Here is a 26510-nt window from a genome sequence, read left to right on the forward strand (position 1 = left end):
AACCCGCATCACCAGACTGCTCACCGGGACTCCCTATCCTATCGACGTGCAGGCGTACCAACGGACACAGTCACGAGTTATTTCATGTAATCTCCTCAGTCTTTGAAAACAATATCTATGGTCTCACGTAAAGCACAAAAAAATTAAAACAAAGTTGAATGGGTATGTTGTGTTTTGTTCATGCAGTGACACAACATTAGTAAAACTATACCCTGTCAAGCTTTGGGTTGTATGTAAACGTGAGTTATAAACGAATAATATGAATATTTTAAAAATAGTTTTTCATTTTCTTTTAATCAGAAAAAAGTTTTAAATTCGCATTATTTTCTGATCCACAGAAGTGTGCGTGATAAAGTAATTGTGACGTTTTCATTGGCTGCTGTTACATTTCACCTTCTCTCAGGGTCGCACATGATTCGGTAAGGTGTAGGTGTTTGTCATTCATTGTCTTTTAGTCCTTCAGGACGTGTCAAACGGGATGATGTCACATCTTAGAAACACACACGATATATGTTTTAAGTTAGGACATTTCTAAGTTATGACATTTATAGGTAATAACATTCTAAGTTGTTTGGTACGGCATTTTGTTTTTCTAAGTTACATTAATTTTTTCAATAATTTTAAGTTATGAATGTTTTGAGTAGTGATTTTTTAAGTAATGTGGCGATCTCGTATCAAACGACCCGCGATCTGATGCCATGAAAATGTACAAATATTTTGACGTGACAACGTCTAATAAATCGATGAACGCCGGCTTCACGCACGAAAAAGGATGACTCATTGTCCCGTTACGCTCATTGTACACTTACGCCGCATCTATCTCTCTTCCACTCGATTGGAACAACCATCGATTTGACTTTTTCGAGGCACATTAAACTTGAAACACTCCCATTCGTTTCGTACTTTTCCTATCATCATCCTATCCTTAACAGAATAACACAGATTGGAAGAAGTTAAATAGCAAACACGTATAAAAGTTATAGTTGAAATAATCTCTTCGTTAAAGTAATAAACATATTTGAATTAATGAGTGCAAATAAAAGTAAATTTATCAATTAAATTGTATATTTAATTTCACTCCTTCTTTGTATCCATACAAAATAGTGATAATTCAATAAAAATGATTCAATTTTATTCATAAAAGTATGCATTTATTTCATCAATGTTTTGTTATGACGTTGTCACGTTAAACTATCGTCCGTAAACCGACTTTACAGACAACCAATTTTTTTCGAGGATGGCTCATTTAAGCAAGATATCGAATGGTACAACTTTGATTACTTCACTAACATATTTTATGCCAGTACATATTCGATGCCCCATGCTTAAGTTTCAAGTTGAAGATAAATTGTAGATTAAAATGTGTTTGTAATTTAAATTTTAGTTGATAACATATTTTGCATATTTACCTATATACATAATTATGTACACTTCTTAATTACGTATGTTTCAATCGCAGTATGTATTCATAGCCGCAAAGAATCCAAGGTGGCGCATATATTTGCGCTTTAAAATTTAGAAATTCACTAAAAGAAAAGCCTAATTCATATAAATTTAAAATATTTAAAAACTTAAGATATTGGTACATTATGGAGCACGTGTAATGTTTTCAATAAACAAAAAACCAACTTCTAAAAACTAATTTGTGAAAAAATTGTTTTTCGTTCGTGCTGTCAGTTTTTTGATGAAATCGGAATATATTTTTGTTGCAAAGGAATCGGAAGAAAACAGGTCGTTTGTCTTCGTATTGAAAACGGGGTCGTGCTGCTGACGTCATCTGAATGTCGAGTGAGACGAAACTCTGTTTTCCCATCATGACCTGTCTGTTGCGATATTCCATCATCTTTCTTTTTGAAGTTCGTTCGATCGCACCCTTTCGCGAAACGGGGGAAATAAAGAGTTTCTCTAAGAATATTTTTTTTTTTTTTTCAGAAACTCGGTATATACAACATTAGAACTCGACGTATTAGTGTTTCTTGAGTGTAAATTGCCAGAAACAAGATTTTAAGCTCATTTTAGTTTTTAGAAAAATTTTATTGGTTTTATTTTTATGACTGATGTTTATTTTATGAAGACGGTTAATATTTAATATAAAAATGTTACAATGATACTAAATGAAATTTTCAACAATTGAGGGTTCTTTTCATAATACAACAAAATAATTGGCATAAATGTTCTTATTTGAAGTAAAAAAAAAATGAAGACTGTACATTTAAAGTGAGGAAATAATAGTTAGTTGCATTATCAATTAAATAAATTAATTAATATTCACAATCCGCTTGAATTGAAAATTTTTCACTACCTACATTAATAACTAATAAAAGTAATTCAATTTTGTATTTAATTGAAAAAATAATTAATAATGAGCTTAACTTTGTTAAAATTATATTGCATTTCATGGACTGGTTAGCATATCGGTGTTAAAACGCAAAATTATATCGCAGTTCACCATTAAATATTGTTAGGAATGTTGAATACTTTGAAGTCACAAAAGTATGGCTGAGATATAATCTATTCAGCATAATATATTGTGACGTGTGGGGAAACACGTTTCGAACATAACAGCCCAATTAATTTTACATACATTTGCATTTATTGATCACTCTTTACACTATTAATTAAATTTACAACGAATAAAATGTGTACCCTTCAAATTGATCACCCCTTGATTTAGTCCGCAGTTTACTCCCCCCCCCCCCCCCCCCCCCCCACTGAAGCTAGACTCGAATTTGGCTCTCGCCACTGCTCGTCTCGTGGCTCTCAACTCAGTTTCAACGCACTGCTTCGCGCTGCTCACAAGTACGCCGCACACACAACACAGTCTCCGCACACGAAGCCCGTCTCTCGTCGTCCCGTTATCGCTCGCCAAGGGGTCACTCACCCTGTTCACCTCACTGCCTGGCGTCGTCATTTTACACCCCTTCGGGAATGCGTCTCGCACCTCCTTTTGAAGTGACGCGTCATCAGGGTTGACTCGATACCCGAAGCTTCCAGAACACTGGCGTACTAGTTATGCCACTTCACGCAGGGCGGGGTTCTGGGAACGTGCCGAGACCTCCAGATGCGCTGATGAATGGGAAATGAGGGGAGTGGGGGTTAGCGAGGCGCCGCGCCGTTGTTAATCCGATAAGGAGTGTCGCGATAATGGACGGCGTCCCACACAAGGGGTTACTGGCCATTGGCTGGCTAGCCGGCCCACTGGCCTGCCTCGTCGCCCTTCCTCTAGGATGCTCGTAACAATTTTTTTTTCACTAAGTGGAATCCGAAAAAAAAACATCGGAAAGTTAGGGCACAAAATTTTGTCACGATGTTTAGACAGCGAGGTTTAAGACAATGGAGAAAAAAAAAATATCATTAAAATATTTTAAAAATTGAAACGATTTTAATGTAGGCCCTACCTATTTCACCTTTCAGAAAGGCAAAAATTAAACATGGAATTTTGCGTGGATCCAGAATTGTTGTGTGACTTATGTGTTTGTTATTTATTTATATATTTCATTGATGAGACCGTGCTAGAAAAAAATAAATCCAGACATTTTGAAATTTTATTTAGTAGGTTGAAGTATAATAGTCATAGTTTGCTTGTTTTGCACTTTCAAAAACACTCTGAAGTGGTTGAAAACAAAACATCAAAGCAATATGTTAAAAAAAACTTCAGTGTTACAATCTCCTAGTAATTTTTTAACGTCTGGGTTTCGTGGTTGGTTGGGTTTATTTCCGGCACCATGTTTGCTGTAAGCTCGCCAATCACAGCCATCCAGTGCAGGAGCAAACGCGTCCTGAATGGCCCAGCCAAATAGGGCCATGACTTCTATTGCAGACGGCCGCCGATTTCAAAAGGACAATAGCTAGCGCGGGCATGCCTACCTCATGCTAGAGACCTGCAAAATTCGCGGATTCATTGACCTCTAGGATAGACTCCACAGTCCTTTAAATACTCGCGGAAATGACACCTGTTCATTGGCTACTGACGCGTGAGACGTCTCAACTAGGCTGTCCATAATTCGGCACTTTCTTGGTTTAGTGTTTCCCATTGGCTCACAGTTTCCCGGATAAAATGTGGGCCAATCGCAGAAGCGGTACGAAGGTATAGTTGTTTTGATGCTAGCATATCGCGAAATGAATTCGCGAATTTTGCATGTCTCTACTCATTGCATTCTAGTGATCAAACATATTTATTTTTTCATGAAAAAAATACACGCCCCTTCCGTGATGAAATAAAGTTGGCGTCTTTCACAGGTTATTTCTGCGTTGGGAAATTTATAGCTAAATAAACCTATACATAGATAAGATTTATCGCCAGGGACATGCCAAATTCGCGTCTTTGAAGTGAAACTTCTTTGCTGAGGGGGACTACAATTTTCGAGCGTTATGAAAATTCCGATCGCATGAGGGGAATAGCTGGGTACGTGGTGGGGAAACCGGTAGAGGAGGAGACGGCAGGAGAAAGATAGAATTGACACAGCATACTTGCACGCTTGAAAATTTGCATACTTGCATATTTGCATACTTGAATACTTGCACACTTGACAATTGCAAACTTGACAATTACAAACTTGAACATTGTATACTTGACAATTGTATACTTGACAATTGCATACTTGCCCATTTGCATACTTGCGCAATAGCATAATTTATCACTCGCTTACTTGTATGTATATTTAATTTGACCTGCGACCTCAGGCAGAGAAAACTACGTTTCCCATTACTAGAGACCGAAAAAAATTCGCGTATTCATTAGGCGACAGGCTAGAATTCAAATACATATTTACCTCTGAGATGATTTTGCATTTGGCTTACTGTTCATCTGGATAAATATCAACCAATTATAAACTCTCAACCGAAAAAAGAATCGAATCACAGACAAACCAGCTGAGACGACTTACAAGTCGGCAGCCAATGAACTTGCGTTATTTGCCCGAGTGTACAAGGGAATGTGCAGTCTATCCTGAAGGCCATCGAAACCGCGAATTTTTCCGGTCTCTACCCCATTACTTAATAATAAAGTAAGCAAGAAGCTTCACTTCTGTTACGCGTGGACTTCACGCACACATTATATTACTTTGATTAAGGCTGGAATGCACACCATTAGATATTTGAATTGCGTTCTCATTGACCCGTAGGAAAGTTTGACACGCCCCGAAGGACAACCATCCAATATAATGATTACAAATTCGAATGACCCAATCGCTTGCAATCCGATGGATAATATACACAGATTTAGTTGAACACGAGTGTGTGGGGTTAATCCTTGCACCACAAGGTAAACCCAAATTTCACAGATCTATATTTATCCAAGATAGACTGCAATTCACTGTAATTATTTATTTATCGTATGATTGGATATATAATCTATTTTACCTGACATAGGTAAAGGGTGAATCATAGACATTCTGTTTCGTAGAATGTGTTTCCTTATTAGCGGGTTAAAAACGGAACGAGCATTTTGCCATTAAGATCCAATAGGAAAATAAATGTTGCAAATGCAAAAAAAAAAAAAACACTCTTAAGGGAGACTATCAAAAGTCAAATTTCTACCCGCTATATCATCACCCCTACCTATAGATACATTCACTCCAGCCTAGAAACAAGCCTATATATGATCTAGCCTTTTTAGAATGCACGTTGGTTGGAAATAAAGAGGGTTGAGACGTGATTGGGTAACCACTTCTTCTCTTTATCAGTAACTGGCCTAAGGTTGTCAAATAATAAACGTAAAGCAAATATATATATGAGCTTCAAACCTACTTTGCCACACAATTTATTACCGCGAAATAACCGTAGTCATACCTATTGGCACAGCCTTGGATTTGTTCTTGCTATGGGTAGAGACCGGAAAAATTCGCGGATTCATTTCGTGATAGGCTGAAATTCAACCATGTGTACAATTCTGCTGGAGTAGTATAGGAATGACGGACCGAGGACAGGGTCCTGGGTGTGGAGCCTGTGGAGACGGTCCGCCATCTTGGATTGTGACGTCACGGCGGCCATCTTGGATGGTTGTGACCTTGACATTTGACCTTGACCTTGAATTTGATCCTCAAAACGGGTCAAAATTCGCCAAAATTGGGCAAAAGTTGCCCAAAATTCCTCAAAATTTACATTTGTGTGGAAAACAATTCCGCCAAAAATTCTCAAAAAATTCCACAAATTAAAAATTTCTCTTTTCGAGGGAAAAATTCCCGTTTCGAGGGAAAATTTCCCGTTTTTAGTCCTTAAAAATCCCAGCGGCTAGAAATGTCCATATAGAGGCTTAAGCATCCATGTCTACAGCCTCTGATAAGCCTCTGACGTCATCATGGAATATGTCATTTTGAATAAAGACGTCACCATTGCAATTATTGTTACAGCCGCCATCTTTAACTTTTTTATTTATTATCCGATTTTAATGAATTTTTTTTTTAAATTTATATAAAAAAATAATAAAACTTTAATAAAAAATATTTAAAAATCATACATTTACGACACGGAGTTCGGAGTCCTCGGTTCGAACCCGGTGAGGGCAAAAAAAAATTAAAAATGGTGACCGATCCTTCCCCCATGATGGGTGCTAGCAGACTGACTCCCACCACTTTTTTTCAAAGCATATATATAGTCATCTAGTATGACGTCATGTCCGCCATCTTGTCTTCGATGCTGGAAGCCATCATAATTGTATCGTCGGCTAGAGTGCGCTGACGCCATGTTAGTTTAATTCTTACCGCTAGAGTGCAGTAAACATTTATTACCGAGGTGCCCCCGCCATCTTGAAATTTGACCGCCATCTTGAAAATCCGTAAATATTTAGCTAGAAATTCGGGAAAAGTTCCAAAATTCATTTAAAAAATCACTCATTAATTTACATATTGATTTGATCCGCTCCTTTCCTTGGTTCGATCTCTGAACGAAGCTAAAAATAAATTTAATTTAAATATCAGAAAAGTGTCAGGTTCAAGGAATTAAACACCACAAGTTATTTTACAAACATAATATTTATTACATAATTTCTATTCTACTACAGGATCAGTTGCAAAAGCCAGCAATCTTATAATCATTAGTTCCGCATCGGTGTGAAATGACTAATTCTTAGCTCCAATCGGCTTATACTAGACAGAGACCAACCAGAACCTTTACTAACATAGTCCTCCTCTTCTTGACAAAGTTTCTGGATACCGTGTTTAACAGTTTGCTTCACATCGTCCGAACTGTAAATTACTGCTGCCGATGTCTTGAATGCACACGTCTTCTCTTTGTCATCAAACGGATATGGCTTTCCATATATACAGTCCAACCACAAGTTATATTTCAAAGGTCCGTTTGTTGCTACGTCATCAGTAAGCTGATTGATTATGTTCTGTCTGATATCATCAAGAAAATTACAAATGTCTTTCGACTCACCTAACGTATTTAGATAATAGTAGTCTTTCAATGTTCCACGAAATGCAGACTGCGCCAAGTAGAAGCCATTATCATTCACCTGCAGAGCACCGATCACAGTCTTAGGTTTAGTTCCATGCCCAGATGCCATAGCAATCGGTTGCTGCGCATCTGTTTTCTTGCTTGTACGCTTACGAGTCTCCAATCTAAAGCGAGGAGTCGAAATTTCTGAAGGTAGTTCAGCAGTAGGCGCACGAACTTCACCTTTACAGTTTTTCGAATGTCGTCGCAAATTATCAATTCGAGTAAACCATTCATAACACTCATCACAGCGAAACTTCATGCGAGAAGGATTCTTCATGCATTTGCTCCGCTCATGTCTTCGTGCATCATGGGAAAATGCGAACGACGTATCACAGTAGCTGCAAGGATACCGCGGTGATGAAGACGAACCTTTCAGACTCGATCCAGATACTGACGTTGTCGCCGACGTACCATTTCCAGGCATGCTCTTATACACATCGATGCATCGTTGTTGCACCGATACCTTTACTTTCTGCCGCGCAACAGGTCCTTTGCATGTCTCCAAGTGTTGCTGCAAATTAGCATTTCTTGTAAATTGCTTGCGACACTTAATACAGCCAAACATTTTTCGATAAGGGTTCTTAGCACATTCTCTATTCTCATGTCTGCGAGCATTTGAGGTGATAGTAAATGATGCGTCACAGTATTTGCACTGACGCAATGTACGCTCTTCATTAGTTGAAGAATCCATTGCTGATGATGAAACTTCGGATGATGGTGGTATCACATCTGTTGAAATCTCCTCCAATGTTGACGTCGTCGTTGCCAACGGGATCTGCACATTCTCCATCGTAGCTGTCGTCAAGGTTCCCGTAGTCGACGGTACAACCTCCGAGTTTAACGTTAAAGACGGTAAAGATGCCATCGAGGTCTCAAGAACAGCTAATTGACACGACTTATGCACCAGAAGAAACAAACTAGGTGATCCTTACACCGCCGTAGTCAGAAACAAACTGAGCGTCCTGCTGTCTAGGACTCGCTTATATACATGCACCGTATTGGAATAATACGCTAGTCAAATCGAGAACCATGTACAATAATACTAGAGTCAAATCGACAAATTAAAAAAGAGGATCATTTGATCGGAAAAAAAAATCGATCTCTCCAATATACGCCAGGCTCCAAGAGCTACAATTCACGTCATCAGATCCATCTACATTTTGCTCCTATGCTTCAATTGACCATTAGCTGCAAGTGCTCCAACAGCTCCATCAGCTCCAACACGTAATGTACGCAATCTACGCGCAATACATGCAATTTACACGCAATAAATGTAATGATTACACAGTACACACAGGAAACGGAACGTACACACAGTACACACACACAGGAAACGGAACGTACACACAGTACACACACACACAGGAAACGGAACGTACACACAGTACACACAGGAAACTAAACGGACACACAGTACACACAGGAAACTAAACGTACACACAGTACACACAGGAAACGGAACGTACACACAGTACACACAGGAAACGGAACGTACACACAGTACACACAGGAAACGGAACGTACACACAGTACACACAGGAAACTAAACGTACACACAGTACACACAGGAAATGGAACGTACACACAGTACACACAGGAAACTGAACGTACACACAGTACACACAGGAAACTGAACGTACACACAGTACACACAGGAAACGGAACGTACACACAGTACACACAGGAAACGGAACGTACACACAGTACACACAGGAAACGGAACGTACACACAGTACACACAGGAAACGGAACGTACACACAGTACACACAGGAAACGGAACGTACACACAGGAAACGGAACGTACACACTGTACACACAGGAAACGGAACGCACACACAGTACACACAGGAAACGGAACGTACACACAGTACACACAGAAAACGGAACGTACACACAGGAAACGGAACGTACACACAGTACACACAGGAAACGGAACGTACACACAGTACACACAGGAAACGTAATGATCACACATACAGTAGCGGAAACACACACAGGCTTAGTTGGAAATCAGAATACAAGAAATAAAAACATTAAATTTTTACTTTCAATATTTTATTACTTCTCAACATTACACAAATACAAGTAAAAGAAGCCATTATTGTATGTAGCCAGCTTTCCTCAGTTCTTTGAGTATGAAGGATATTTCTTTGATGCACGGATAGTTTCCTGCACAAAGCGAGCCATGTAGAAGTCTTAGCCGGTCAACCAATATGTTTGGATCTTTCCATGATGTGTAATCAATCTCTTCTACCACCATCTTACTTGCTTGTTTATTATAAATACTTTTAATATCACAATCGTCCCAGTGATCATAATAAGCATTATCAGATTTATTTATTATAACACGACGTTTCCATCGTTTCGGTCTCAGGACATCGCCACATTCTTCGATCTTGTCAGCTCTAGGTGCTTCATCACAGTCTATGCCTTTGTCAACAGCCTCAGAGTCACTGTAACAATCACTGTAGAAGACATCCTCTTCACCCAGATCACCGTATGAATTCGCTATCGATGATGTCGAAGTGTCTTTATCGTCTTCATGCTTCCTTTTTAGGAGTCCATCATTTTTACAAAGAATGGAGGATCTACTAAATATAGGCTTGAATGTATTCTCACTATTCACGGTGTTGATACTTCCATTAGTTTCAGTCTTCCCGAAGCCATTAGCATCCTTCAATTTATGTTCTTCCTCACGATCGGGTGAGCTAATACCATCACGCTCAGGACAAGGAAAATTATTGTCATAATGCAGATCACTCTTCTTTAGTCTAGTGGATCCATCGGTGTCCTCTGTGCCGTAAGTAGTCTTGACTTTACATGTTCTACCATGTCTTTTTAAGCTGTCAATTCGTGTTAACAACCTGCTACAACGATTACAGCTTAACATGTTGCGTAGTGGGTTTCTAGCACAATCATTCTTCTCATGACGTCTAGCATTCCTTCTCATGACAAAATCCTTGCCACAGTATCTACAGCGGCTTCCTTCCGATTCAGCTATAGATAACAAACCACGAGCCATGGTAGCTTCTGTGACTAATGTTAGATACAAACTGTCAGTTTTCTCCAATTGGAACCATTTCTTAAATAGAGTTTTTGAAATATTACATCAGCGAGAGTTAAGTTATCTAATGCAAAGCAAATTGATGCAAGTAGTTCCGGCTGTCGTCAACAGATGGCGCCACGTGTTGCTTGCAGGTAAATAATATATATTTCATAATGTGGGATGCGGAACGCTCACTATCGATCGCAAAGGGAGGTTGGCTTCGATAGTATCCAAGGAGAAAAAAGTTCGTCCTTCCTGCTAGTGCTTCTCAGATTTCTCACGGTCCGCCATTTTGGATTACGACGTCACGGCGTCCATCTTGGATGGGTGTGACCTTGACCTTTGACCGAAACCGCAGGAATGATCGCAAGCACACGGATTAACCATCAAAATATTGATAAGAATAATCAGGAGCACACGGAGAAAACCATCATAATATTGGCAAGAATAATCAGGAGCACACGGAGAAAACCGCCACAAGTTTTCTATGATATCATTAAAATACAAAAAAATTAATAAAAAATTAAAAATAAAAACGAAAAAAAAATTCAAACATTCTGGCTTGTACTAGAACTCTATCTTTGCTCAACATTGAGAAGTTCACAAGCTAGCAGAATGTTTGAATTTTTTTTTCGTTTTTATTTTTAATTTTTTATTAATTTTTTTTTGTATTTTAATGATATCAAAGAAAACTTGTGGCGGTTTTCTCCGTGTGCTCCTGATTATTCTTGCCAATATTATGATGGTTTTCTCCGTGTGCTCCTGATTATTCTTATCAATATTTTGATGGTTAATCCGTGTGCTTGCGATCATTCCTGCGGTTTCGGTCAAAGTTCAAGGTCACACCCATCCAAGATGGACGCCGTGACGTCGTAATCCAAGATGGCGGACCGTGAGAAATCTGAGAAGCACTAGCAGGAAGGACGAACTTTTTTCTCCTTGGATACTATCGAAGCCAACCTCCCTTTGCGATCGATAGTGAGCGTTCCGCATCCCACATTATGAAATTTATATTATTTACCTGCAAGCAACACGTGGCGCCATCTGTTGACGACAGCCGGAACTACTTGCATCAATTTGCTTTGCATTAGATAACTTAACTCTCGCTGATGTAATATTTCAAAAACTCTATTTAAGAAATGGTTCCAATTGGAGAAAACTGACAGTTTGTATCTAACATTAGTCACAGAAGCTACCATGGCTCGTGGTTTGTTATCTATAGCTGAATCGGAAGGAAGCCGCTGTAGATACTGTGGCAAGGATTTTGTCATGAGAAGGAATGCTAGATGTCATGAGAAGAATGATTGTGCTAGAAACCCACTACGCAACATGTTAAGCTGTAATCGTTGTAGCAGGTTGTTAACACGAATTGACAGCTTAAAAAGACATGGTAGAACATGTAAAGTCAAGACTACTTACGGCACAGAGGACACCGATGGATCCACTAGACTAAAGAAGAGTGATCTGCATTATGACAATAATTTTCCTTGTCCTGAGCGTGATGGTATTAGCTCACCCGATCGTGAGGAAGAACATAAATTGAAGGATGCTAATGGCTTCGGGAAGACTGAAACTAATGGAAGTATCAACACCGTGAATAGTGAGAATACATTCAAGCCTATATTCAGTAGATCCTCCATTCTTTGTAAAAATGATGGACTCCTAAAAAGGAAGCATGAAGACGATAAAGACACTTCGACATCATCGATAGCGAATTCATACGGTGATCTGGGTGAAGAGGATGTCTTCTACAGTGATTGTTACAGTGACTCTGAGGCTGTTGACAAAGGCATAGACTGTGATGAAGCACCTAGAGCTGACAAGATCGAAGAATGTGGCGATGTCCTGAGACCGAAACGATGGAAACGTCGTGTTATAATAAATAAATCTGATAATGCTTATTATGATCACTGGGACGATTGTGATATTAAAAGTATTTATAATAAACAAGCAAGTAAGATGGTGGTAGAAGAGATTGATTACACATCATGGAAAGATCCAAACATATTGGTTGACCGGCTAAGACTTCTACATGGCTCGCTTTGTGCAGGAAACTATCCGTGCATCAAAGAAATATCCTTCATACTAAAAGAACTGAGGAAAGCTGGCTACATACAATAATGGCTTCTTTTACTTGTATTTGTGTAATGTTGAGAAGTAATAAAATATTGAAAGTAAAAATTTAATGTTTTTATTTCTTGTATTCTGATTTCCAACTAAGCCTGTGTGTGTTTCCGCTACTGTATGTGTGATCATTACGTTTCCTGTGTGTACTGTGTGTACGTTCCGTTTCCTGTGTGTACTGTGTGTACGTTCCGTTTCCTGTGTGTACGTTCCGTTTTCTGTGTGTACTGTGTGTACGTTCCGTTTCCTGTGTGTACTGTGTGTGCGTTCCGTTTCCTGTGTGTACTGTGTGTACGTTCCGTTTCCTGTGTGTACGTTCCGTTTCCTGTGTGTACGTTCCGTTTCCTGTGTGTACTGTGTGTACGTTCCGTTTCCTGTGTGTACTGTGTGTACGTTCCGTTTCCTGTGTGTACTGTGTGTACGTTCCGTTTCCTGTGTGTACTGTGTGTACGTTCCGTTTCCTGTGTGTACTGTGTGTACGTTCAGTTTCCTGTGTGTACTGTGTGTACGTTCAGTTTTCTGTGTGTACTGTGTGTACGTTCCATTTCCTGTGTGTACTGTGTGTACGTTTAGTTTCCTGTGTGTACTGTGTGTACGTTCCGTTTCCTGTGTGTACTGTGTGTACGTTCCGTTTCCTGTGTGTACTGTGTGTACGTTTAGTTTCCTGTGTGTACTGTGTGTCCGTTTAGTTTCCTGTGTGTACTGTGTGTACGTTCCGTTTCCTGTGTGTGTGTGTACTGTGTGTACGTTCCGTTTCCTGTGTGTGTGTACTGTGTGTACGTTCCGTTTCCTGTGTGTACTGTGTAATCATTACATTTATTGCGTGTAAATTGCATGTATTGCGCGTAGATTGCGTACATTACGTGTTGGAGCTGATGGAGCTGTTGGAGCACTTGCAGCTAATGGTCAATTGAAGCATAGGAGCAAAATGTAGATGGATCTGATGACGTGAATTGTAGCTCTTGGAGCCTGGCGTATATTGGAGAGATCGATTTTTTTTTCCGATCAAATGATCCTCTTTTTTAATTTGTCGATTTGACTAGTATTATTGTACATGGTTCTCGATTTGACTAGCGTATTATTCCAATACGGTGCATGTATATAAGCGAGTCCTAGACAGCAGGACGCTCAGTTTGTTTCTGACTACGGCGGTGTAAGGATCACCTAGTTTGTTTCTTCTGGTGCATAAGTCGTGTCAATTAGCTGTTCTTGAGACCTCGATGGCATCTTTACCGTCTTTAACGTTAAACTCGGAGGTTGTACCGTCGACTACGGGAACCTTGACGACAGCTACGATGGAGAATGTGCAGATCCCGTTGGCAACGACGACGTCAACATTGGAGGAGATTTCAACAGATGTGATACCACCATCATCCGAAGTTTCATCATCAGCAATGGATTCTTCAACTAATGAAGAGCGTACATTGCGTCAGTGCAAATACTGTGACGCATCATTTACTATCACCTCAAATGCTCGCAGACATGAGAATAGAGAATGTGCTAAGAACCCTTATCGAAAAATGTTTGGCTGTATTAAGTGTCGCAAGCAATTTACAAGAAATGCTAATTTGCAGCAACACTTGGAGACATGCAAAGGACCTGTTGCGCGGCAGAAAGTAAAGGTATCGGTGCAACAACGATGCATCGATGTGTATAAGAGCATGCCTGGAAATGGTACGTCGGCGACAACGTCAGTATCTGGATCGAGTCTGAAAGGTTCGTCTTCATCACCGCGGTATCCTTGCAGCTACTGTGATACGTCGTTCGCATTTTCCCATGATGCACGAAGACATGAGCGGAGCAAATGCATGAAGAATCCTTCTCGCATGAAGTTTCGCTGTGATGAGTGTTATGAATGGTTTACTCGAATTGATAATTTGCGACGACATTCGAAAAACTGTAAAGGTGAAGTTCGTGCGCCTACTGCTGAACTACCTTCAGAAATTTCGACTCCTCGCTTTAGATTGGAGACTCGTAAGCGTACAAGCAAGAAAACAGATGCGCAGCAACCGATTGCTATGGCATCTGGGCATGGAACTAAACCTAAGACTGTGATCGGTGCTCTGCAGGTGAATGATAATGGCTTCTACTTGGCGCAGTCTGTATTTCGTGGAACATTGAAAGACTACTATTATCTAAATACGTTAGGTGAGTCGAAAGACATTTGTAATTTTCTTGATGATATCAGACAGAACATAATCAATCAGCTTACTGATGACGTAGCAACAAACGGACCTTTGAAATATAACTTGTGGTTGGACTGTATATATGGGAAGCCATATCCGTTTGATGACAAAGAGAAGACGTGTGCATTCAAGACATCGGCAGCAGTAATTTACAGTTCGGACGATGTGAAGCAAACTGTTAAACACGGTATCCAGAAACTTTGTCAAGAAGAGGAGGACTATGTTAGTAAAGGTTCTGGTTGGTCTCTGTCTAGTATAAGCCGATTTGAGCTAAGAATTAGTCATTTCACACCGATGCGGAACTAATGATTATAAGATTGCTGGCTTTTGCAACTGATCCTGTAGTAGAATAGAAATTATGTAATAAATATTATGTTTGTAAAATAACTTGTGGTGTTTAATTCCTTGAACCTGACACTTTTCTGATATTTAAATTAAATTTATTTTTAGCTTCGTTCAGAGATCGAACCAAGGAAAGGAGCGGACCAAATCAATATGTAAATTAATGAGTGATTTTTTTAATGAATTTTGGAACTTTTCCCGAATTTCTAGCTAAATATTTACGGATTTTCAAGATGGCGGTCAAATTTCAAGATGGCGGGGGCACCTCGGTAATAAATGTTTACTGCACTCTAGCGGGTAAGAATTAAACTAACATGGCGTCAGCGCACTCTAGCCGACGATACAATTATGATGGCTTCCAGCATCGAAGACAAGATGGCGGACATGACGTCATACTAGATGACGATATATATGCTTTGAAAAAAAGTGGTGGGAGTCAGTCTGCTAGCACCCACCATGGGGGAAGGATCGGTCGCCATTTTTAATTTTTTTTTGCCCTCACCGGGTTCGAACCGAGGACTCCGAACTCCGTGTCGTAAATGTATGATTTTTAAATATTTTTTATTAAATTTTATTATTTTTTTTTATATAAATTTTAAAAAAAATTTCATTAAAATCGGATAATAAATAAAAAAGTTAAAGATGGCGGCTGTAACGAAAATTGCAATGGTGACGTCTTTATTCAAAATGACATATTCCATGATGACGTCAGAGGCTTATCAGAGGCTGTAGACATGGATGCTTAAGCCTCTATATGGACATTTCTAGCCGCTGGGATTTTTAAGGACTAAAAACGAGAAATTTTTCCCTCGAAAAGAGAAATTTTTAATTTGTGGAATTTTTTGAGACTTTTTGGCGGAATTTTTTTCCACACAAATGTAAATTTTGAGGAATTTTGGGCAATTTTGGCGAATTTTGACCCGTTTTGAGGATCAAATTCAAGGTCAAGGTCAAATGTCAAGGTCACAACCATCCAAGATGGCCGCCGTGACGTCACAATCCAAGATGGCGGACTGGCTCCCGGCTCCACCGCCTGGCGCCTGTCCTCGGTCCGTCATTCCTATACTACTTGCTGGTTCTGCTATTAGCTCGCAGTTTAACTGGAGCTCTTTGGGCCAATGAGAGACTATCGACCAAAGAAGCGTCGAATCACAAGCTACCCAGTGGAGACGCCTCACAATTTAGTACCCAATGAACACGCGTGTTTACTTGAGAAATGCAGAGGATAATGGAGGCTATCCTAGAGGTCATTGAATCCGCGAATTTTTCTGGTCCCTAGCTATGGGAAATATTAATATTCCATCTAATCATTATTTTGAAAATACGCCACTGCTATTTTTCTCTGTATGTCATAGAGAAAACCCGGAGAACGGACAAAGAAAAAGAATACACCGAATCCTAGAAAACAATCCAAAATCAACCGATCTCAAATGTTAAATGTATGGACAGCACAGAGAATTCCTCGGAAGGAATTAAGTCAGAACAATTTCACAGCACAGACGAACAGGGTGGGGCGACAACGACGAGGCAGTTGCAAAAAAAAAAACAGTAATTACAGACCAACAACAGTTTTGGACAACACACCGACAGACGGAGGAACCAAACACTGATACTTAAAAAATTGGTTGTCTGTAAAGTCAGTTTACGGACGATAGTTTAACGTGACGTCATAACAAAACATTAATTAAATGATTGCATACTTTTATGAATAAAATTGAATAATTTTTATTGAATTATCACTATTTTGTACGGATACAAAGAAGGAGTGAAATTAAATCTACAATTTAATTGATAAATTTACTTTTATTTGCGCTCATTAATTCAAATATGTTTATTTACTTTAACGAACAGATTATTTTAACTATAACTTTTATACATGTTTGCTATTTAACTTCTTCCAATCTGTGTTATTCTGTTAAGGATAGGACGATGATAGGAAAAGTAGGAAACGAATGGGAGTGTTTCAAGTTTTAGGTGCCTCGAAAAAATCAAAATCGATGATTGTTCCAATCGAGTGGAAGAGAGATAGATGCGGCGGAAGCGTACAATGAGCGTAACGGGACACAGCGTAACGGGACAATGTGCGCTACGGGACACATTTTCGTGCGTGCAGCCGGCGTTCATCGATTTATTAGACGTTGTCACGTCAAAAAAGAACGGGATAACATAACACCGACAGAACAGACGAACACAGCAGGGCTTCCTAAGACAAAACAGTTCGCTGTGTAACAGCCACAAAACGTCCACTCTGAAACTCGGTTGTTACGAACAGTTGAAATTTAAACTGAGCTCGGGCAGGGATTTACAGATCAGTAATTATTTCCCCTGCGTATGTGGAACGGGCGCCCGCTATTTGTTCGCGGGATGGAGGTTTGCCTCGCTGTTCCCGCCTTTGTCGGGTCGAATTGAAACGGGGAATTCTGCGCGCGCACAACAGCTTTTTCCTCCTCGTGTCAAAAGGCGCGTTAATTACAACTCGCCACGACCAAAGCTGCGTGTTGGAAAAGAGTTGCTGACTCGAAATTCTGAAACAGTAAAATAGAGTAAAACCATTCCCCCTCGTAATGAAGACTTTAAGGAGTTTTTGAAGTACAATTAAAGCGTTAAAACAAAATCTCCAGTACAGGTCGCTATAGTCTGATGTAGTACCAATTTTCTACGTATCCTTTTGTCACTGTTCGGTGAGCAGTTTTTTTTAACTTAACGTGGTGCTCAGTGTTTGTAAGAAATCAACTAGTGTAGAAACTAGGAAAGAAATTTCGTTTGTTCATTTCGTGATAGGTAGAGACCTGAAAAATTCGCAGGTTCATTTCGTGTTATGCTAAAATTCAAATAATTATACCTTAGTGCTGCTTCTGTCATTGGTTCACTGTAAATCTGGAGAACTGAGGACCAATTAGAGACCCACACTCATAGAAGTGTCGAATCACAGGCCACTCAGTCGAGACGACTCACAAGTCAGCAGCCAATGAACAGTTGGCATTTGCCCGAGTGTGTAGAGGATATTGGAGTCTATCCTGGAGGTCATTGAACCCACGAATTGTTTCGGTCTCTAGTGATAGGTTAGAATCCTAATTCTTTCACCTTTTTTTTCTGCTTCGGTGATCGGACCACATTTCATCTGAAGGAGCCTTGAGCCAATGGAAAACCTTTAACAAACGAAGTAACGAATCACAAGCAACCCGGCCTACACGGCTCATAATTCAGTAACCAAAAACCAGGTGGCAGTTGCCCTAATGTGTAGGGAATTTCGGAGTATATCCTCTAAGTAGAGACCAGAAAAATTCACGGGTTCAAATAACTTCAGGATGGTCTCCAATATCCTCTACACACTCGGGCAAATGCCACCTGTACATTGGCTGCTGACTTGTGAGTCGTCTCGACTGGGTAACCTATAATTCGACACTTCTATGAGTGAGGGTCTCTAATTGGCCCTCAGTCCTCCAGAACAACAGTGAACCAATGGCAGAAGCCGCACTAAGGTATAATTATTTTAATTTTAACAGGAATTGAACCCGCAAATTTTTCAGGTCTCTACCTCTGTCATTTAAACCAGCGAATTTTTCCATCCTTTCATCGTGTGTTGCTTCTGCGTGTGACAACTAAGGAATGGGCATCACTATTGTTACTTTTGAGAACGGTCAAATTATAGACAGTAAAATAACACAGACGACACGGCTAGAGACCTTAAAAAAAGTTTTATTTTATTGTGTATTCTTGTGTATACTCTACAGACGAGTGCAAATCGTTGCCGAGTGTTCATTGTCTACTGCCACACTTCTTCTGTTCGGGGAGTTCGTGATTATTTCAGGTGTTTGGTCGTGGCTTATAGTTAGAGACACGGAAATTTCGCGCATTCATTTAGTCGCAAGTTAGAATGCAAACCTTCACACTCTCGCACTGTGTTCATGATTGGCCCTCAGTTACTTGGACACGCCCCTCTATGACCGTGAGCCAACGACGCCCAGCTAGGAGAGAAGTAAGCCAATCGGGTAGTGCCAATTAACGAGGATAAACATGCTCTCGCTAAGAAATCAACCAATGGGAATGTAAACATGGGTTGAACACACCTACTACCTTAAATTCTACTCTGAAGCCAGACGAATCTGCGAAATTTCCGGGTCTCTACTTATAGTCCTTCAGAACGTGTTGCATTAACTGTGATTCAATGGCAGCGGACACATAAGTATACAACAATTTGCATTATAGACTGTATCAAAATAATAATAAAATTTCTGTATGTGCCTAGATTGTGACTTATAACTGTATATTTAGCCACTAAAAATACATACACTATAGCTAGGGCCATGTAGTTTTCGCGAAAAGATTTATAGACCAGCTTTGTGTTAAAACACTGTAGCATCGTCCGTGTTCCGTGATTGGTTGTGTTTCTTTCCGTTGAATGTTTACTGTCGGCCCACAAATCACAGTCGTGCATTGCGGAAGCCAACACGTTCTGACTGGCCCGGCCAAACAGGACGATGGTTTCTCTTGCAGACGGCAGCAAATCGCAAGGAAACAATCGCTAACGCGAACATAACTTCTTGCAGTCTAACGAGCGATCAGATTTATTCGCGAAAAACACCTGCCCCTAACTATAGCTTATTTTTGGAAATGGAACGGAAATATTCGTGTACAAATACATATATTTATAAATTCGTACATTTTCATGATTACAACTGTATCTCTTCAAAAGAGTGTTCGCAGTAACACAGGGTTCGGATTATCACTCGAGCATTATTTCTTTGTGTTGTCCCAGAACCTCCAATAGTAACATTTATTTGCAAGCCGTTCCATGAATAGCTTTCCATTGTTAACTGTGCACATTAATACGCACGGCAAAAGAAAATAAATTCCAATAATTTAAATAGATTATTTGAATATTTATTATTGAAATTTCGATTATTTTTTTCCACGGTATAAAAAATTTGTGTCAGTATAAAAACACCAGTCAGTTTTAAAATTTAGAAATACTGAGTATTATTTCAAAAACCGATTTTCATGTATGCAAAAATAATCATTACCACGTGTAGTATAAATTTACATCTTTCGTGCAGTATTAAGAACTATTTCTTGGCAACTGGCTTCCAAATTAACCTTTTGTAAACACAGAAAAAAAAAGTATTTTTCTGTGAAAAATAATGAAAGCCTGGATGAAAACGCGAATAAACTACAGTCCAGAAAAGTACCTTTTACAATACTTACAAAATATTTTAAACCCAAAATTGCAATTACGCGTTATAGAAAATTTAACAGAGTTTAAACAAAACAAACTTTAGCAAACAACTTTATCGCGGTTATCATGTTGTCACCAGTGTTATAGTTTCAGAAGCACTCCGATAGTTATGTAATTTTAGCAAACGCCAATTCATAACCAAGCCATCTGCATAAAATTGTTTCATAGTTTTCTAAGAGTGGCAAAAAAAACACATGAGTATTTGCTGAGCTTTAATGTCACGTGAGGTACATTAATTTGAAACGCGCATCTGTTTGCCAACTCTTGGTGGTTGCATAATTTTTGGTAAAATAAATACCAGACCAGCTGCGCTGGTACAAGAGTATTGTACCAAACGCGCGCGAAAATTTAATTACAAAACTACTAACGAACATCTCAATTATTGGGTGTATCGACCGTGAAAATCATCCTATCTGGGACAGATTTTCGGTCGGATAGACAAAAAAATGATTTTACCATTGGAGCTTGCCACTTTTTTTTTTTTTTTTTTTTTTACCAAATGAGATCGATTGGTGACTGGAATCACCAGTGTCCCGATTATTTCGCTGTTTTATTGCGCTGAAAAGTAGACTTGAAGCACATAGGCTTATACATCTTCGTCACGTTTGTGATTGGACTACCAGTGTTATTGGCATGACATTGACGACACAGGCCCAGTTATAAAAAAGATAAGGAGAACTAATAACTAGGGGCATGCATATTTGGCGAAAAGGTTCTAAGAATTAGCTGAAAGTTAAAACACTGTAGCATCGTCTGTGTTTCGTGATTGGGTGAGTTCCTTTCAGGAACAAGTCGATTGTTACAACACCAATCACAGTAATTCAGCGCGGAAGCAAACGCCTCCTGATTGGCCCGCAGATGGCCGCCAATCACAAGGAAGAAACTGTTGGTGCGGGTTATACCTCGTTGCAGTCTAATAGTCATTCAGAATTTTTTTCGCGAGAAATGCCTGCTTTTAGTGATTACCCAGCCGGGTATGAATTGCCTAAGGATGTGACCTAGTTTATTGACCAATAAAAACAAAAAAACTTGATTATTTATGGGCAAGTTGAGTCTAGTCTTGATTAAAACGAATCCGTGAAATAAATGACGTCCTGGAAAATACTATCTGACGCACAGATGCCACAACGCTTTGTTATTTCAACCGCAAGGTACACTATTCACACTTCAGCAAATACTGAGCCCCAGTTAGCAGATTGCTGATTGGTTAGGTGTTGCTTACTCAGGTTGTAGCCTAAATTACATCATTGATTTGAATCAGCTAAATGCAGAAACTGAAATATTTCACTAAGAACTGTATGACGAAAGGTTGAATTAGTAAGTTAAATGGATATCCATGTTTAAAAAAATTAAATCATTACAGTGAAATAAGTGTAAATCACAAATAAAACACATGTGAAAATATTTCACAGAAATATATATTTAGGAATACACTTATTGAAGTAGAACAGTTGTAGTAGATTTGGTATCAATATTTAAGATAAAAGGAACTATGCGAACAGTTTTTAGGCAATAAAGTTACTTTCTCGTTTGATATTAAACATACGCCTTCCTTTAGGCTGAGATTACACATTGAGAGATTTTCGAAGAATATCAAATAGTGTAAAATGTACTGTATTGTTGCGTTTTAAGTCATAACCAAAATTAATTAAATATAAAAGCCAGTAACTTCACACTGGATTCTATGTGCAACAGCCAGTCAGTGATGACTTTAGGCATACCATTGAATAATAAATTATGCTCTAAAAAAACAAAATTTTAAATTTTTGGCGTCTTTCCTTTCTTAGCCCACATCAATAAACCTTTAAAATTTAAAATATGGGGTTACACAAAACAGTAGGCAATCTGTTTCAATCATCAGCCTAACTTTCAGAATGTATTAAAGTATACAAAAACATTATATTTTTATTGTTCATATCCACTCTCCTATTCCAGCTAATAAAATATTTTAAATTTCATTACTATGAACTTGAGTGTTACTAGAAAATTTTCTTTTGTCACTTCAAACGTGAAGCATATAAACATATTTAATTTTTTTTTATCACGTTTCTTAATGCCTTACTATTAGTAAATTTTGCTTTAAAGTGTTGTTAGTTTCTTACTGGGTGATTTCCTTTTTTCCTCTCAACTGAAGTATTGACCTGTAATTGACCCGAATAGGTTATTCATTGTGTTTTTTTTTTTGGGGGGGGGGGGAGGAGGCCTTTGTTTTGATATATTTGCATTTGACGGTACAATGCAATTATAGTCGATAGTTATAAATAATACTAATACATATTATAATTAATTTGAGATATGCATTTATAGGTTTCTAAATCCTGACTGTATGTTTCGTGCTTATAATTTTCCATTTAAAAAGTTATTTTTTTCTTCATTGAGGCTTTTATGCTAGACCAGAGCGAGGTAATAATATACGGGAAATGAATCAGCCCTTGCCTGCATTAAAGAACCATCCAAGCATTTGCCTGGATTTATTTATGAAAACAATGGGCAGACTCAAAGCAGGGTTCGAATACAGGTCCTCTTGAACGCGCTTCCAGAGTCTTACTACTTTGCCACTCGATCTCCGAGTGTTTCATGAATGTTTCTTTATATCTAGCTCGTTTACATGTACTTTATGGGAAATGTTTCTTTCTTTTTTTAACTTTAAATTACTTTTTAGAAATAAACGACACTTAACTGCACAAAAAAATTGTCAAGAAATTCAGATGAAAATAAAATTTGCAGTTTAAAATTTAATATTTCAAAAAACTTACCACACACTGATAAATATATTGTGCCAATTTTTTGACAGGCGCTGAAAGTTTCATTCGGTCGTAGACCAATTCACTTTATTACAAGATTAACCAAATAATAAAATAAACAAGATATCTAGTATGTTTTTATTTTTCAGTGTGTTAAATATCCAGCTCTCGAAGTACGACTGTTCACGTAAGAACCTATAAAATAAAGTGACGCGCTGTCTTGCGACGTTTATTTTCTAATTGGTACTGATCGGTGAAAGAATTTCATTTCGGATTTAATTGAGCCAATAAGGAAACACAAACTGTAACATAGACCATTTTTGACCATCTCTAAAATAACTACGCCACGTAAGAAATATTTCTTCCGACCATTACCATTAGTGCAAGATAAAGTTACACTGAATTGCAGACTATCTATGTGCAAACTTGTTTTGCGAAAGATCATTTATTTTACTTATCTGGTTCTATGTATTTGGATGAGATCAGAGTTCCGAGTTTAGTTGAACCCTTTTTCCAAGAATTCACGTTATTGGTGATTATGGGCAGTGGCATGAATGCTTTGCGACATAATCTGTTCGCTTATTTGACTGCAATAAGGTATGCCCGCGCTAGCGATTGGTACCATGTAATTGCCTGCCACCTGCAAGATAAGACGTCGCTCTATTTGATTGGGCCATTCAGGACGAGATTGCTCCCGCACTGGGCGGCTGATGTTAGGTATTGTTTACAATGGACATGTACCTGACTAAAACCCAGCCAACCAAGAAACGCAGGCAATGCTCCAAAGTTTCGACACACATCTAGTTGGTTTTGAAATATTTGAACGAAAAGTACATACCTGGGCCTAATTATGGGAGTTTATTTAAGTTTTAAATCTTCCTGCCACCTTCCAACGTCCAACGCTGTCAATACACACATACCAGGGATGGGTAGGTGGAATCATCGAACTCTTGAATTCCATTGAATCTCTAGTATTTGAAATCTTAAGTTTTGAGGGGGAAAAAGTTCAAGAATAATTTCGAAGAAAATGTGTTAAATTAAAACTGAATTTTTGAGGCCTATGTGTGTTTTTCTTTCTTCGTACGTATAACTTCATCGTTATCCAAGATATTAATGAAACTAATATTTAAGGGATTGACTGTTTTTAAAAAAATATATATTTACATTTCACATGCATTCAAAACTTTTGTGATTAAGATATGGATTCGATGAGTAGATTCGAGTGGTACGAATTCTATGTTGGGATGCGAGAGGATTATAAATCGTTCCCTCACTATTATTTTCTTCAACTGGGCTGCTGCACAGTAGCTACAAGAAACCTGCACGTAAGTTCCCGGAAGTGAAGGAAGTGACTACTCGCAACACCGGTAGTAAGTCATGCGGTGAACCGACGGTATCCGGTGAATTCCCCCGGTGACACCCCATCATTCGTTGTTACACGGTAATATTATATATACATATATACCTATATATAGGTATATATAGGTAAATGGAAGAAAACAGCACTTTAAAATTACTAGAGACCGGAAAAATTCGCGGATTCATTTCGCGATAGGCTAAAATCCAAAAAAGTATACCTTCGTACCGCTTCTGCAAATGGCCCACATTTTATCTGGAGAACTGTGAGAAACTGAGAAAATCCTGTGCCGAGGTGAGGACAACGTTGGTTTGAGACGTCTCACGAGTCAGCAGCCAATGAACAGGTGTCATTTTTTTTTTTGAAGTGCTTAGAGGACTGTGGAGTCTATTCTAGAGGTCAACAAACCTTGGTCATTGTCCAGAAACAAACAACTTACCCCCCCTCCCTTAATTTTTTTTTTTTTGCTATTCCCATTCCCTGGTTAAGATGTTTTACAAGTAGTCAGGATCCATCGCACAGTTGGATATACCCAAGTGTGCATGAGACAGATCATATAGAACAACGAACACGCGGATTTTTTTTTTATCCTGGTCCCCAAGTATAGATAGAGACCGGAAAAATTCGCGGATTCCTTTCAAGACAGACTGGAATCCAAACTCGTTTAGCTTAATGCTGCGTCAGTGATTGGACCTCAATTTACCTGAAGGACTCTGAGCCAATGGCAAACACTCAACAAAAGAAGTATCGGATCATGAGAATCGCAGTAAATAGGTGTCCCGAGTCGGTAGCCAACGACCAGGTGATAAGTTGCCCGAGTATACATAGAGAATACGTGGAGTCTATCCTAGTTGTAATTGAAACCGCGAATTTGTCCGGTCCCCAAGTATAGATGTCTTCAACTAACGTCATCGCGATCCACCTGCAGCCAGAGTCCTGTGGGGCGAATTGAGAGTGAGACTCGCTCTGTGCATCTGGCTGAGTCTTTCCCTCGGCGATGTTCCTCCTGCGGGCGGCACGAAGACTTCACGGGTCGTTACCACAACGCCGAATACCATAACGCCGAATGTCAAAATTGACCACAACGCCGACAGCTAGAAAACTGCTGTGTACCACAACGCTGAATTACCACAAAGCCGAAAAATGATTTTTCGGCGAAGGGGGGCCACAGGAGAAAAATGTAAAACAACTGAATGAATTGGTGTGCTAACCTTACCTAAAACGTAACCTTTGTGGCAGTCCTGCAATGACAATTTTTCGGCGTTAATGTATTTCGGCGTTGTGGTACACAGCAGTTTTCTAGCTGTCGGCGTTGTGGTCAATTTTGACATTAGGCGTTATGATATTCGGCGTTATTGTTACGTTCGGCGTTGTGGTGCGTCCCCAGACTTCACGAAGCAATGACGGGCCGCAGGGCTGGAAGTTCGGCCGAAGTAGACCGTCGGAGGAAAGGTTCGATACCCGCCTCTCCCCTTTATCCGTCCCGCTCCCCTCCACCCCCCCCCCCCCCCCAGCTTGGTTCGGAAAGAAATTCTCCCCGCGCTCATCCAGCATATTTTTGTCCGCCACGCCACGTCCCCGACAGATTTTCCACGTCTGTAAAAAAAAAAAAAAAAGAGCGTCGTGGAAGGTGATGGGGGGGGGGAGGGGGAGCTTTTTTTCCCCCCCACCCGGCTCTCGCATGTGTGGCCCGCGGCAACACGTTCGTGACATTTGCGAATAAACTTCTTTTTTTTTTTTTTGGCATGGCCCGATATCGTCGAACGGATTATTATTTGGCAACCGGAGTGTTGAGAAACTTGAGACGGCGGCGCTATCAGCAGCCTTGCTCAAGCCTCAGGCGACGACCTTGGAGAGCCCGAGGCTGCGCCAATGGCCAGCCGTTTTAGACGCCGAGACACGACTCCATTATACACCGTAATGTGTGTGTAGGTGTGTGTGTGTGTGTGTGTGTATATATATAAAGGAACAGAATTATTCGTGTAAAACTACAGATATTTTTAAAAAAAATTGTAAATTGTGTCACCGCAAAAA

General features: G+C 39.4%; 1 protein-coding gene across 2 annotated transcripts in view; it reads left to right on the forward strand.

The window, feature by feature from the left end:
- Positions 1-26510, forward strand: part of LOC134538301 (ras guanyl-releasing protein 3-like) — a 224174-nt gene that overhangs the window by 84542 nt on the left and 113122 nt on the right. The window lies entirely within an intron of this gene.

This window comes from Bacillus rossius, chromosome 13 (assembly GCF_032445375.1).
Source record: "Bacillus rossius redtenbacheri isolate Brsri chromosome 13, Brsri_v3, whole genome shotgun sequence".
In the NCBI taxonomy this organism is placed as follows: domain Eukaryota; kingdom Metazoa; phylum Arthropoda; class Insecta; order Phasmatodea; family Bacillidae; genus Bacillus; species Bacillus rossius.